Source organism: Lutra lutra, chromosome 5 (genome assembly GCF_902655055.1).
Source record: "Lutra lutra chromosome 5, mLutLut1.2, whole genome shotgun sequence".
In the NCBI taxonomy this organism is placed as follows: domain Eukaryota; kingdom Metazoa; phylum Chordata; class Mammalia; order Carnivora; family Mustelidae; genus Lutra; species Lutra lutra.
This window is the reverse complement of record NC_062282.1, coordinates 127,737,266-127,753,902: the sequence shown is the minus strand read 5'-3', so window position 1 is coordinate 127,753,902 and position 16,637 is coordinate 127,737,266. Positions and strand designations below refer to the sequence as shown.

At 38.1% G+C, this 16,637-nt stretch overlaps 1 long non-coding RNA gene across 1 annotated transcript in view; it reads right to left on the bottom strand.

Annotated features, from left to right (window-relative positions):
• Positions 1-2,393, bottom strand: part of LOC125100303 (uncharacterized) — a 309,117-nt gene extending 306,724 nt beyond the window's left edge. The window contains exon 1 of the long non-coding RNA XR_007127495.1: positions 2,300-2,393. This is a non-coding gene — a long non-coding RNA (uncharacterized LOC125100303). The remainder of the gene's footprint in view (positions 1-2,299) is intronic.
• Positions 2,394-16,637: the final 14,244 nt, after the last annotated feature.

Genomic DNA, 16,637 nt, shown 5'->3' with positions numbered 1-16,637 from the left:
TTGCTAATTGAAAACCCAAACCAAAAATGACTTGGGGAAAGGAATTATAATCTAATAATCTGCTTTGTAAAAAACAACATAGCCCCCAAAAGTGAAATTCAGTGGCTATCATAGTAAAAAATAAATGCCTTTGAAATTAATCAAATTATATGCTGCATTATTTAATAATCAAAACAAATACATTACATTTTTCTTCATTCCATGCCTATTTTTCCTATTTAATATATAAGTTCTAGATAGAGAAATAACATAATAACATGTGATAAAAGTACAAATTTTAGTACGACTCCCCAGAAAAAATCAACAAGTATATATAATTATAGCTAAACTTATATAATAGAATTTTTGCAATCTGGTAGTGAAGCATAGGAATCAGGGACAATGGCTAGGATTTATTGTTAAGATGAGAAAACAAGATTTTGGGCCTAATGACCAAAGGTCCACTCTATCAGATTAGCCTTATCTTTGCATCTCAGCACAAATCTGAGAACACTAGAGTGCCCAATGCATGGTATTAATTAATCAATTACTGAACAAACAAATGTATGACATGACCAGGGGTCAGATCCTCAGCTGTACAAGTTGAGAACAGCATCAAGATCTTTTTGTTTACTTGTTTTAAATTTTGTTAGTTTCTTTGGTTTTTCAATTCCTGAATGACATTCAGTTTCTTGGGAGATGGAACACATCAGAACTCTCTTAAAAGGCTTATTTTAAGCTAGATTGATAACTTATTAGTAGTTACTATTAATTTATATATACCACTTCCTCTCAGTGTGCAGTTTCATTAGGCAAACCAAATCATATAAATCTGTCCATTAACCACAGAACAATTATAGGAAATGTTGCCATTGCTGCAAGGATATTTACATCAGGCGAGTATTTTATTCTTTAAATCTTCAGAGGGACATAAATCTAGAATATAACTAGTACTGGTCATCTGAAGCCTTGAGACATCTTTCTCCAGCAGTGCTGGAAAAACACTAAGCATTTTCTGTACCCAGTGCTTCTTTTCAACATCCCTAAGTAGACATCTGTTTCTCATCACAATTTTTTAACAACTGTCATGTGATATTTACCTAGAGAGCAGCTTATATGATACTAGTTACAATTTCAGTTAAGACTTTAGAAACAAGAAGCATATTTACAAATCCTCTCCCAGGATATAAAGTATTCCAATCTGTCAATCATTAACTCAAGAAATGTTCTGTGGTGGACATTTCTGATTTCTTCCACAGTACTAATTCCTACTTTCCAAAAGTCCTTAGTTACCCTGCTGGGAGCCACTGGTTCCAGGAAACCTTACGACAGTGGTGAAGCACATAATCTACACTAAGCCAAGCAGGTAGCCTACCCCTAAGCACATGCCATGTAACCCATGCCTATTTAGCTGGCGAGAATCTCAACACATGGCATGACATATATGGAACAAAAATACAATTTTGCTTACCACTACCTAAGACACTCATAAAAGACCCGGAACTCCTATGAACATTTTTCTTCCAGGCAGGAAGCTAGTAAAAGGATGGAACCAATATAGGAAATAACTCAGAGTGAAAAGTCGGAAAAACTACAGAGAAAAATAGAATGAAATCCTGACATTATAAACCTCTGGATCAAACAGCACCTACACCTGCACCACCTTTGGAATTTTAATGGCTCAGTTGCCAGACAATCTGCTCAGCTGTACAAGGTTCCATGCCCGAAAGGGAACTCCACATTTGGTTTAAGGCTCTGCTGTTGCCTTCTTGAAATTGTTACAAACTTTTATCTCAGGGTCTACGTTTCTAAGTGAGATCCTTTGTAACTATAGACCTTGTCTCTGAGCAAAAAAGATACACCTGGCAGCAACTAGCACAGGAGGGGTTGTCAAAGCAACACGTGCCTGCCTAGCCCTCTCCAGGACTCCTGGGACTTTGAGAGAATAAGCTGGCCAGGACCTGGGTACAGATCCACAGCAGCAGGTGCAGAAACAGCAGCTGGGGTGGCAGTGAAGGGAAGGGGAGGGAGAGGAGTGACTTCTGATGGGGTCAGTGCAGGGGATTTGGCTCATCTCTCTGCACCCAACTGCACAAATGTTAACTCTGGGGACTGTGGGAACCGGAGGCAATAAATCACAAGTAAATAAAAGAATATATTCAGACATCCCAATAAAACATGTTAAGGAATTATTAAAAATCCTTCAAAGAGTTTAGACGCTCTGGTTTTAAAAACTGCTGCAACCTGAAATACTGCAAAGCAAATATCCATAGGCTTAAAGAAACAGAAATTAAATTTAAAGATAATCATGTCACAGTACCGTGTCAGTAAATAAGCTTCCGCACTGTGGTTAAGAAACCAAGGCTTTTCCCCCGCTGTGCTCCACAATTTCACCAAGTCTTCTGGACCACCTGCATCCACACGAGAAAACAAGAATTCTTTTAATTTTATAAAGAATACAGAAGAGTCCATACGAAATTTTAGAGGTCATATCTGGTAGCGCTGAACATAATTTCTGCCCAAACGTCTCTGATCAGAAGTCAGTCATATGCCCGCGCTAAAGGCAAGGGTTTGCAGCTGGATACAGGGCAATGGTGTTGCAAGGAAGCAGGGAAGCCAGATGTTGGTGAGCACTACCACTTTCCATCCCAAGATGTTTACGCAAAATTATGGTGCTCCCCTTACGTGTCCTCCCTACTTTCCGATTCGGTGACTGTCCCATTCCAACCTTCCTACACAGCTACACATGGAGAAAAAAAGTAATTTGTATTTCCTGTTCCTATTTCTTTATATCCTATTCTCTATTCATCCAACTGTAATCTGACTTATGTCGCTACTACTTTAATGAATACGTTTTAACTAAGTGACAAATGCTCTCTTTTTTAACTAATTTCTTCTCTCGCCCCCTCCCCCACACCCTCTGGACTGGGGCGGGGCTCTTCCCAGCCAATGGCGGTGTCTCTCCAGACAGAAGCCTCCTCCTCTCACTTCTATACCCTCAGGACCTCCTCGCCTGCCTCTCTTGTTGCCTAAATATCCTCAGGCCAAGACCACCGCCTCTAAAAGCCCTCACCGCCTCCCACCCCCTCGAGCCCCAGGGAGCCCATATCCTCCTACCCGCATCTCCTCAGCCCCCTCCCCACATTTCCCGGGGCCATCCTTTGACTCAGTCCTAGCCCCTAGATTGTGTTCCCAGGTACCCTTCCCTTAAAGTACCCCCGTGCAGCCTTCGCCTTTCTCCCCCAACCCACTCGGGGCCAGGGACCTCGACCACATTCCAAGAGTCCCCGGCCGGCAGTAACTGGGCCTCCGTGTGGCGCAGACGGATTTCCGGTTGGGGAAAGGGCGCCCTCTGGTGGCTGGAGCAGCCAGCGTAGCAAGACTCTGCATTTCGCAAAGCCTGCGGCAGAGCTCTGCCAATAACCTTTTTTTTTTTTTTAAAGATTTTATTTATTTATTTGACAGAGAGAGATCACAAGTAGGCAGAGCGGCAGGCAGAGAGCGAAAGGGAAGCAGGCTCCCTGCTGAGCGGAGAGCCCGATGTGGGGCTTGATCCCAGGGCCCTGAGATCATGACCTGAGCGGAAGGCAGAGGTTTAACCCACTGAGCCACCCAGGTGCCCCTGCCAATGACCTTTTGAATACAAGTTTATGGGCAACTTTCAGCATTTAATTGAAATAATAGTACATTTGGCTGATTCTCTCAGTCCGATTCAGTTATGCCTTCATCTGTGGTACTTTTAACCTTTTATTCATCACCATTACGGAATTTGACACACGGCATCTTAAATACCTTGTCTGTCTTGCGTAGGTATCTAGAGGTCCTTGGGAAGCATTCTTTTCAATTTTTGCAACTCTGATCCCTGTTGCCCTGTCTGGAACTTATCAGCATCTCAATAAATGCCGGTTGACAAACAAACAGGCAAATGAGTAGCCATGTTGTTTTTAAAATACAGGGCATCCAGGTAAGGGTGTCTAAGGTTGACCATTACATACAAAAATAATTGATCAAAAAGTCTTTCTTCGCGGGGCACCTGGGTGGCACTGTGGTTTGGGCCTGCGGCTCCTGTTTTCAGCTCAGGTCCTGATCTCAGGGTGGTGAGATCAAGCCTGCCTCCCACTGGTGCCCAGGGCAGATTGGGCTTGAGTTCTTTCTCTCTTTCACAGTCCCTCTGCCTTCCCCAGGCCATCTCTCTTTTTAAAATAAATAAATAAATCTTCTAAAATATTTAAAAAATAAAAAATAAAAGCATATCTTCCCTAGTTGGCAGTCATCCACAAATATGCAGAAGTTGAAATTCATGTGTATATGTTTGAGGTTTACTTAGCTCCTAGAATCTATGAGTTAATATTATTTTCATCAAATTAGGAACATTTTTGGTGACACTTAAATAAATACTCTGTTTCCCACGCTTTTTTAGGAAAGTTAATTATACCTATATTAGGCTATTCAAAGTTGTCCCACAGGTATATATGTACTTTTTATTCTCTCCTCCCCCTCCCCCATTTCGGAGAGTTCTTATAGCTTCAAATCTCCTATGTCCTTTGTAATATCTAATCTCCCATTAATTCCAGTAATGTTCTTTCTCAGATAAGAGTGAATAGCAGAAGTTTAAGTAGAATCAAGAGGACAGGGATAATAAATGATAAGTAGATAAGTAGAGTCAGACAAGAAAACGCCCTTAAGATATCTTTGGATTCCCCAGTTACAGTATGTTTGGAAACGAAGTAAAAGTGAAAGTTTGCTTGTAAATGGTATGTAAGCATTGTGATAGCCAATATAGAATATTCTCTCAAAAATTTCAACTGTAAACTAGAGAAAGAAAGGATAGTAGGGAGTACAATGGTGTGAGAAATGAAGTTTTTGTTGTTCCCTATTTATAATGTAGGGGAAATTAGCAATTGCTTATATGTTAGAGGAAAAGGGCCAGATGATAAGATATTGTTACAGATAAAAATAGAATAGACTGATGGACCACAGTTTCCAAAGAGAGATCAGAGTGTTCATGCCAGAGTTTGAATAGAGAGAGAAAGAACTGGTAGAGATGTCTATAACTTTGTAGTTTGAAAAGGAAGGAGGAATGCTTCCTTTGCCAAAATATGGAATTTTGGCAAAGAACTTCTAGATTTTCTGTGAATTAGGAAAGTAGTTTGCTGAATGCATGCTTAAATAGACCCAAGTGCAGAGGAAAGTGACAAAAATATAAGTATATACATCCAGGGAGAAAAAACTGGGTAAATAATTTTATATTTGTTTTTGTTGGATTTTTTTTTTTTTTAAAGATTTTATTTATTTATCAGACAGATCACAAGTAGGCAGAGAGGCAGGCAGAGAGAAAGGAAGGGAAGCAGGCTCCTCGCTGAGCAGAGAGCCCGATGTGGGGCTCGATCCCAAGACCCTGGGATCATGACCTGAGCCGAAGGCAGAGGCTTAACCCACTGAGCCACCCAGGCGCCCCTTTGTTGGATTTTTTTAAGGTTTTATTTATTTGAGAGAGAAAGCATAAACAAGGGGAGGGGCAGAGGGAGAGAGAGAGTGGGACAACCAGGCTCCCTGCTGACCACAGAGCCCACTGTGGGGCTCAATCCCAGAACCTAAGATCATGACCAGATCTGAAGTCAGACAAAACCAACTGAGCCAGACAGGCGCCCCAACAATTTTATCTTTGAATTTAAATAAAAAATAAATCCTGGGGAACAATGAACGTCCTGCTCAGCTAAAGACTTAAAATTATAAATTTGAAGTAAAACTCAATCCTAGAGTTAGATCCCCCCACCCCATTCCATTATACCACTTATAAGGCACAGAAATAGAGAAGGATGGAGTGAACAGAATCAAAGTTGGAATTTTACAAGGTGCGTGATGAAAGAGAAATCAGGTAAGATTAAGGTGATAGCCCAAGGAGTTGAGTGAGTAAAAGGAAGAAAGAAAACTCAGTAAGGACTAGTAGCATCCAGAAAAATAAAGCAAAGGACTGGGAATCATCAGGGTGTGGAAGAGCAAAATGAATGGCAGCAAGCTGGTGAGAAATCCAAAGAAATGGAAAACTGTGCAGAAGTGGATTAATGGACTCCACGATTTCACAATTGAAAAAACTGTCAGTTAGGACAGGCTGTCCTGTGTGACCCCTCGGTGTGAGTTGCTGCTAAAGGGGAATGGAGATTCACCAGGAAAATCAAACGGGCAAAGTGCTGGATTCATCACGTGAACAGCCCTGAGGTTCCCAGGATAACTTGAGAAACCTGAAGGAGAGAGGAAGACCCTGAGTTAGTTATCAAATTCTCAGAAGAATATATGGACAGTGTTGGCCAAGACTGGGTAGGCTATAAGAAAACAATGTCCTGAGCATTCAAGGAGGCCTTTTGATCATGAGTGGAAGATGCATCCCCATCCTCACCCTCACTATGAAGCGTGTAGGGGACGAGAGTAGGAACAGACCTCTCTACGGAGAAAAATAATGGAAACAGTGCCAGTGAAATCTTTCCACCTAATTTCACAGATTTTATTTGTATTTCTAATTGTTTCAATGTCAACAGACTTTGTCTTTGAATTCTGGGGAACGCCTTATTTAATTAAATCACACAGAGAATCCTAATAGGCTATCTACCGAGACAGGAGGAAAAACATTTAGTCACATTAGTCAATGCGGGCAGTGGGAATGGCAGTCAGGAAAATCACGTAGGTAATAAACACAAATTTCCCTATCAGTCGACCCAAAGGGCAAGGGAACCAAATCATGATCAGGTTGGCATGTACCTGCAAAGAGAGTTTACTCCAAACAATGCTCATTTTGAGGATATTGTTTGATTTTTATTCATAAATATAATTTAAAAACAAAGAACCCGATATTTTTTTCAAACTGAAATGAAAAAGCATCATCCCAACTCTTCTTAATGCTCCAGGGAGGCACATCCTCCTCAGATGCCCTGGGTACAGATTTCACTCTCTGTTGCCCTTTGGGCCAGGACAATCTTCACCAACCTGCAGCCAGAACAGTGGCAGAGGGCCCTATGCACAGTAAAGGCCCAAGACTTGGGTTTTAATGTGACTTGGATCACTGACTTGAAGTTCTTAATAATTTTATCTTTGAATTTGACCTTTGCATAGCTCAGGGACCTAGAATGTCTCTTCACCTGCAGTCCCATCCCCCTCCACCTCTGCTGGACAAGTTCTCAACCTCTCCCTCTCCCTGCCTGCCCGATGATAGCATGGGCCCTCTGTCACCAGCTAGGGCCTGGTCATGAGCATGCAGAGGGTGGAGGTCAGGCACATTCAGTCTGGTGGGACTTGGTGGCGATCATTCCTCCCCAGATGGTAGAGGCTTGGGACATTCTACAGGAGTCTCTCACTCACCTTGAGCTATGTAGCTAGTGTCTCCAGAAGCAAGTCTTAGTGCCCTTTGTGGTTTTGGCCTGACTTCCCCGCTCTATGAGATTCAGCATGTTGATCTGAAGCCTGGCAGGACGTGGGGATCCAGCAACAGGTGAGCCATGCCAGCACACCCAGTGATGAGACAGGGCCCTGAGGGGCTGGGAATATCCACAACCACCCTCCGGATATCCTCCTGCCCGAAGAGCATGCAAGTGAATAGTCAATTTAAAACTATTTGAAAAGGATGCTACATTTTCATGTTGCATTGAGCCCCACAAAGTATGTAGCTGATCTTGCTCTGAGCTCTCAGCAACAGGAAACAACGCGAAGAGTTTAAGCCACTCACTTGCATGTGGCAGATTCTGCAGAAGGTTCATAAGAACGTTCCACAATTCTTCCATAGACAAATGGTCCCTCTCCTCCCGTAGATATTCTAGTGAGATAGTTCTGTGTCTGTGCCTGTGTCTATGATATCTTAAGTGCTAGAGATTGAAAATTATATAAGGTGTAATACTTATGAATTGAACGACTTAAGTATCCTGAAACATCATTGTAAATGGTGAGTTCACACCTTCTCTAAGTGTATTATTGAAAGCTTCTGTTTAGTGAATGTTTATTTCAGATTTTGTGCTCTGATAAATTTTTTTTTCAAAAATGAATTTTTTCACACCTTATTTCAGAAATAAAAATCTATTAATCTTTTTAATGCTTTAGATCAAATGTCTTCTCTCTGCCCCAGTTTTAATTAATATAACTTGTCTTAATATCCTGGAAAAGGTTTTTACCACCCCTCTATCAATAATGGACCACTAATTTTAAGGGAATTCAGACTTTTTTGCAAGACACAATAGACTATTGCAACATCATTTGTGTTATAAAGGGATTTTTGCCATATGAAGAAAAATAATTCATCTATCTCTGAAAGAGAATTTTTTCTTTCTAGAATTTTACCATTGGATAAGACTAGAATATAGGTTCCCAAGTCAAGAAATGAGAAAAACTTAAGTGGTAATTGCTAAACCAGAGAGCCCATTTAGATCAAAGAGATACGTTTAAAGGACTAAAGGTAAAATATGTTTTTATTATAGCTTTTAGCTTGCTTGAAGATCTATTGCCTTTGAGGTTGAAAAAGCACTCCAAAGAGGGCAATAATGATTCCAGAAACAGAGATTATACTCTATTGATGATGTCCTTTCCTATCCTCCTGTAAGTGGTTTTCTATTACTGATATATACCAGACCAAATTGTGTACCTTTCTCTATGAATAATGAAAGCAAGCATAAGCACAAGACATATAAGGGGACTGTTGTAAACAGATACTTCTGTTTCATTACCACTGTTTTATTAACAAATCACTTCCATTAAAGAGATTATGAGATTGCAAAAAGCAATCCAAAATGAAATAGTCCAGGCCTAACTTTCATTTTGTAATGAATTGAAATGATTTGTCTGCAGTCGATTCAGTTCCTCATTGTTTCTGTGACTGTGCTCAGTCCATTTTGTATCTTGAATTGTGAGTGTGCTCTCCCCAGTGGGGTATGCGAAGCATCTTTTCTAGGAGAAAAGGATGTTTCCAATTAAATCAAGATATATATTTCTCACCTCCTAATGCAGAAAGTGGTGTGTTATATGTAATATACCTTACATTGCAACAATGTGCTCAAGAGCCCCATACTTCTTACTGTAGTTATCCTACAATGCAATAGCTTGTGACTAAACTATAAGCTTTTTTAACAGTCACGACTCTACAACTTACTATTAGCATCATTTTAATTTTTTTTTCTTTCTTTCTTTTTTTTTTTTTTTAGCGAGAGAGGGGTTTGGGGAGGGGCAGAGAGAGAGATAACTTTACTTCACATCCAGTGCCAAGCCCAGCACAGAGACCAGGGCAGAGCCCAGCACGGAGTACCCACCCTAGGGCTCCATCTCACAATCCTGAGATCATGACCTGAGCCAAAATCAAGAGCCAGAACTTCTGGGGAGAGCCACAAAGTGTCCTGTTTCAAACTTTTTTTTTTTTTTTAAGATTTTTTAAATTTATTTCACACACAGAGAGAGATCACGAGTAGGCAGAAAGGCAAGCAGAAAGAGAGAGGAGGAAGCAGGCTGCCTGCTGAGCAGAGAGCCCAATGTGGGGCTCGATCCCAGGACCCTGAGATCATGACCTGAGCCTAAGGCAGAGGCTTTAACCCACCGAGCCACCCAGGCGCCCCTGTTTCAAACTTTTTTAAGTGAGGGGAACCAAATGTGGAAAATAGGTCTTGTGCTTCAAAGCTGATAATTTCAGGGGATTATTTAGGTATATACAATCTTTTCTTTAAGGTGATAAAAAGAGATGTTAGTCATATTTTCTTTCATTTTGGAGCTTGAAAAAACAAAATGTTGGCAATATTCTACCAGTCCCAAAACGGATTTTAAAATGGGCCTGGTCTATGGAAACCAGAAATCTGAAAAATTACAGTTCCTAAAGAAACCTAGATAACAACTCACATGAATATCATCAAGTACAAAGACTCGGGAAATAAGGGAAATTAAACAGAATTGGTTTCCTATGGAATGAACGCTAGATATATAATTGAATAAATTTCGATTTTTGTAAGTCATTTGAGGTTTGACATTCCTCAGGATTTCCCGTATCTGCATAATATTGTGTTTAAACTTTCTGCGTATTATACACTTAATAGACTTCATTAACAAGGTTCTACCAGTCGGTCAACATTTTACATCAAACTTAAAACGTAACTGAATCCTGCAAAACGCAAGTAATTACTATTTTTTGTTTGTTCTGATATGTTTGAGGAACTTTATGTATTTCCAAAATAATTCAGTTTTATGCTTAGCAATCAAAGCAGCAAATACTCAGAATAAATTTGAAAGGGGCACCTGGGTGGCTCAGTCCTTCCGCCTCTGCCTTCAGCTTAGGTCATGATCCCAGGGGCCTGGCATCCAGCTCCAGGTCCCCTGCTAGGCAGGAAGCCTGCTTCTCCTTGCCCTGCTTGTTTTCCTGCTGTGTCTCTCTCTGTCAAATAAATAAAATCTTTAAAAAAAATAATAAATTTTGAAAAACAGAAAATTATAAAATAAAGAATAAAATAACCAGTAAAGCCCTAACAAAAGATATTACTCATTATTTTACAATTGTTTTTCTAAGCATTCTAATATGGGGATTATACTGTTCATACGGACGTCTTTTTTCCCAGAAATGTATAATTCAAAAGGAGAATTCTAGGGTGCCTGGCTGGCTCAGTGAGTAGAGCATGCAACTCTTGATCATGGGGTTATAATTTCAAGCTGCATGATAGGTGTAGAGATTACTTAAAATGATATCTCAAAAAAACCACAAAACATAAAAAAGTAATAAAAGGAGATTTCTAGATAACAAAGCAGGATGACAAAATCTACATCCCTCAATATTAGACAAAATTTTTAAAAAGCAGAAATAACCAAAGAGAAATTTGAACATCTGCAAAACAAACCAAGTTAGAAGTAAAATTTAATGCCATAATCTCTGAAAAATCTCAACCAAGGAAAAGAATTCTGCTATGTCAGTGTTTCTGTTTTAACGCATATGTATCATTTCTGGACAGAATGTGAGTCAAGGAAATCTCCAAAATTCTCACCAATACCCACTAGTTTGAAGACCAGTGGATAAACATGGTAAGCAGGTAGTCTAGGAAAAGCAGAAGCTCAACCCCTCTAGAATAAGAGCCTCCAGCCACTTAAAAGTATTGCATGATGAGCTCTGGGGAGTGATCTGAGGCACCCAAGTCTTCCACCAAAGGATCATGATATACCCTCTAGCTAAGTCCAGACAACTCTAATTCATACCATGTCACATAAGCTAAGAAAGGAAAAAAAAATGCCCAGGATATTAAACAAAAGCCACGTATAATTCCAGCAAAGCTCTTACTCCCAAGTGGACCAAAAAGTCACATCTCTAGTTACAAACTAGAGGTAGGTAGAGGATGAAAGATGGGTTTCAAACATAGTAGTCATGGAGTTGAGGAGAATTAATCCACATGATGTAACAACAACAAAGGTTTTGGCAAAGTGAGATGAGAGAAAGAAAATATTTAGCAAGTAAGCAAGTATACCACAGAAATGGATAAAAGAAATGTACAACACATTTTTAAAACTGTTAGAGTCCAATCTAAAAGGAAACACAATGCAAGAAAAAGGAAAAGAAAAAAAAAAGCAACAGCTCTTTGAGAGTGCTTCACAACCAAGAAAAAACAGGAATATTACAGTGAAGTGGCCCCCAAAAAATCTTATAGAAATAAAAACTGAATTAGAAACATGTGGAGTAGATAGCTATGCCCGAAAATCATAGTATTGATATAAATGAGGCTGAGAAAGGAGAATCCAACAAATGAATAAAAATCTGTCATAATAAAAGTATATATAAATATTAAAATGGCACATTGCATTTTTGAATAATGTAACATATAATAAAATATTGAAAATATTGTGATTATACCATCAAACTTGAAAAGTAAAGAATTCTTCAGGATCCTTGCAGAAAATGTCACCATTGGGGGTTAAAGGTGGACCCAGTCAATTGGCCTCAGGTTTTCCCACAAGAAGTTTCAGATAGCAGTGAACAAATTATCTGTAGATCTGCAAAGGAATATATGTTGATGCAAGAAAATTATAAACAGTGATAACTTTTTGTTCACATACAATAGCAGTAAAAGAGATACTCCTGAAAATTCATGAATCAGAGGGCTCTGTGTGTAAAACAAATACAAATATATTATATATAATAAATACTCATTTATTTTTATATATAAATAAATAAGTAAAAAGGGAGAAAGGGGATGGGGAAATAGGAACAATATTCTTCTAATGCATTATTTCTGGATGGAGACATGTTTTAGTTAATTTCCGGGTTTTTCCCCCTTACATCTTAAAATAATGTTTAGGTACTATTTGGTACAAAATAATTAACTGATTATTCTAAAAAGTTTAAAGTATAATTTTAAATTATTGCCTAATGTGCATTTTGTGTATATACTATATATAATTATAATAGTTTACATTTCATTTCTAATTTTTGTTACTGTCAATCACACTGTGATGAATATCTTTATATAAAATCTTTGTATCATTGATTATTTTTTGGAACTGAGTCTAAGAACTATGTCCTCAAAAAAAAATTTTAAGTTCCTCTAGATATTAATATATTGCTTTGCAGAGAGATTGTCTCCATTTACCCTTCCATAGAAAATGAAAAGTGTTTATCAGACTATACCCTTTGCTTGATTAAATATTTAAATATTTTACATTTTTATTTTCCAGGCATATTTTTATATTAATTGCCTTTTCACATCTACCATCTGTTACTAAAATGCCTTTTTAAAGTATAATAAAGATAACTGGGGCACCTGCGTGGCTTAGTCGGTTAAATATCCAACTCTGGTTTTGGGCTCAGGTCATGATCTCAGGGCCGTGACATTGAACCCGGTCAGGCTCTGTGCTGGGTGTGGAGCCTGCTTAAGATTCTCTCCCTCTTCCTCTCTCCCCATGCTCACACCCTGTCTCTCTCTCTCTCTCTAAAAAGTAATAGGGTAAAATTTACCTTTTAAAAATAAAATAAAGGATAACTAAGATAATCAATTTACATGGCTTTTTTTTTTTTAACTTTAGATAGAGGTCATCATACTGCATATCGGGTTCCCTTTCAGTACTATCGTAATAAGGTCACCCCTGTTACTGAGCACAGCTACAATTCAATTATTTTTCCTGATACCTAATATTCCCTTATGTGGTTATAATAAAACATATTCATCTATTATTTATGGAAGTTATGATATTTGATAGTCTATTAAAAAAAAGTATGTTTCTGCATCTTAATTGTATGTTTCCTGGTGAACTTTCTTTCTTTTTTTTTTCTAAAGACTTTATTTATTTATTTGACACAGAAAGAGACAGAGAGAGAGGGAACACAAGCAGGGGGAGTGGGAGAGGAAGAAGCAGGCTTTCCGCTGAGCAGGGAGCCCAACGTGGGCCTTGATACCAGTACCCTGGGATCATGACCTGAGCCGAAGGCAGACGCATTTAACGACTGAGCCACCCAGGCGCCCCCTGGTGAACTTTCAAAGGAGTTTCTTTGTATAAATACTTAGGAGTTGAACTATTGGATCTTAGAGGAAGCAAAAGCCCATTTTTACAAGATAATGTCAAACTGGTTCCCATACTGATTACCCAGTTTATGCTCCTGCCAGCAGAATTGACCCCCGGGACCCACCTTATCTGTAAAACTCAGTGTAGGCAGATTTAACTTCCTTCCACTGACTGAATGGATCTAAAATAGTATCTCATAGCTATCTTGACTTAGAGTTTCATGATACTAACGAAGTTTAGCACATCACATCTTTTTTAGCCATTTGTATTACTTTTCTTGCAAAATACCTGTTCATGTCTGAAGATTTTTTTCAGTTCTGTTTACTTGTTTATTAGCCCCAAGGGTCTTGATAGATTTGGAAATTAATACTTTTTGCTTATATATGCCACAAATATCTTATTTCATTTTGTGTTCTACCTACTCACTTTCTCTAAAACGCATTTTCGCAAGCTTGATTCTTTTTTCTCCTTTTTAAATTTTTTAAAATTTTTCATTATGTTCAGTTAGCCAACATGTAATACATCATGAGTTTTTGTTGTAGTGCTAAAGTTCTTAATTTTTGATATTACTAGTTTTTCAATCTTTTACTGTCTTGCTTCTTGTATAAGAAATCTACTTTTCCATATCCCTAAAGGTAATAGTCACTCCTTTGGTCAATAACCTGCCATCCCATGTCTTTCATAAAGCAAAGCTCTTCCTACATAGAAGTCCTCTCTACTATTCGCAATTGTCTGTCCCTGAATCACTCCTAAACAATCTTAATATTTTTGTTTTCTAAGAGGCTTTTTAAAAAATTTTAATGGAGATATTTATTTTATTTTATTTTGTTATTTTTTTATTATGTTATGTTAGTCACCATACAATACATCGTTAGTATTTGGTGCAACCTTTTGATTCCAAGATTCACTGTTTACATATAACACCCAGCGCTCCACGCAACCTGTGCCCTTCTTAATACCCATCACTGGGTCAACCCATCCTCCCACTCCCCTCCCCTCTAAAACCCTCAGTTTGTTTCTTAGAGTCCACAGTCTCTTATGGTTTGTCTCCCTCTCCTGATTTCCACCCCCCTTCATTTTCCCCTTCCTTCTTCCAATGTCCTCCATGCTATTCCTTATCCCCAATGTTCATAGGAGCAATGCCCACAATAGCCAAACTGTGGAAAGAGCCGAGATGCCCTTCAACAGACAAATGGTTAAAGACAATCCCCAAGCAAACTCCCCACTGAGAGCAGAGGTCCATAGAGACAATGGAATGTTACTCAGCCATCAGAAAGTATGAACACCCAACTTTTTTTTTTAAGAGTCTTTTTAATCTGCTTTTTTAAAATTTTATTTTATTGGGGTGGTTTTACTCCTCTTGGCCCTTTGTACTTCCATGTAAGTTTTAGAAACAGTTTATTGTTTAAGAAGAAACTTGTTTGGGGCTCCTGGGTGGTTCAGTCAGTTAAGCATCTGTCTTTGGCTCAGGTCATGATCCTAGGGTCCTGGGATCAAGTCCCACATCAGGCTCCCTACTCTGTAGGGAGTCTGCCTCTCCCTCTACCTCTCCACCAACCCCGCTCATTCTCTCTCTCCCTCTCAATAAATACACAAAATATTTAAGAGAAAAAAAGAAGAAACTTGTTTGAGCAACCTTGAATCTATATCTATGCAGTATTGACACTATAAAAGTATTTAAAGTATATAAACATTAACTATCTCTTCAATTATATATCTTCATGTAAGAGTTACTCTGAACGATAATTTATTTTAAAGATTTATTTATTTATTTGAGAGAGAGAGAGAAAAAAAAAAGGGAAGGATAGAAGGAGACAATCCGCAAGCAGACTCCCCACTGAAAGCAGAGGCTGATATGGGACTTGATCTCATGACCCATGAGATCACGCCAAGACCTGGAGACTTAATTGACTCAGCGACCCAGGTGCCCCCCTGTATGATAATTTTTATGAATGTTAAGAGTTATCATTTTTAAAGTTTTTTATTAGTTTATAATAGTTACTTATAGTTATATCCAATGGGATTTAAAAAGAAACATAATATCTGAAATTTGGGATATATTAATCCTTTCTCTATACCATTTGATGACAGATTTTTTTCTCTAAAATATAACTACATGCAGATATGTGTTATATGTAATATATAACACAAAATATATGAATATATGTTAGGTATGATAAGAGGCATATATACACAGATAAATTATAATGCAATTTATATTTATCTAATATAAAATAAATATATAGAATTATATGCAATATAAAATGTCAAGGATATCTACATAATCCACAATTACTATATTACTCAAGTAGGAAGTATACCTCTCTATTATTAACTCATTTTGATTTTCCAAACATTGATAACATTATTTCAAAGTATCTCATTAATATTCCTTATTGATACTTCTTTGTATTTATAACATCATTGTGTTATGAAGCTACCTCGTTTGGAGGGAAAATATTAATAGTTTTGAGCTTCAGCAAAGATTGCAGTCTCTTTTATAAGGTATACATTTTTGTTGTTTAATATTTCCCTTCTATTTTGTGTTCTTCTTCAAGAACACTATTGCCATTCTGTTTTCTTATTTTGCATATGGTAATCCTCTATCTTTGACCAGGCTTTTTTAACTATTTCAGATGTACCTCTGTAAACAGATTGTAGTTATATTGGTATTAAAGATAGATTTTTAGTTTTACATCTAGATTGTTAGTTTCTTGGGAGGTAGAACTGGACCTTACATGTCTTTGTATCTCCTGAGTAGTCTACACTGTTCTGGACAGGAGAGAAGCCCTATAGGATTTTGATCTATTAATTCTGACATAACATCATTGATGAATTGTCAATATGAACTATTGTATTTGAAAAATCCAAGGACACTTTGCCTTAGATCTTAGTTTGCTATCACAATGCTATTTAACCTCCCTTAACTACTCTTCTCTTAGCTGAAAAAGAAGAAAAATTATATTTACTCATCATGAAAACTGTTAGAAGTGCCCAGAGTAAAAGGCATTTAGAGAAATACTTGGTAACATTGCCATGTCTTCTATAAAAGCAAGCAAAGGTGCTATTGGCTTTTCATAAGATAAATTCCCAGAGCCTAGACACTCATTCACCATAGAGATCACAGTTTAAACTTCTGCTAAGATGGTATGAAAGTTTCCTAT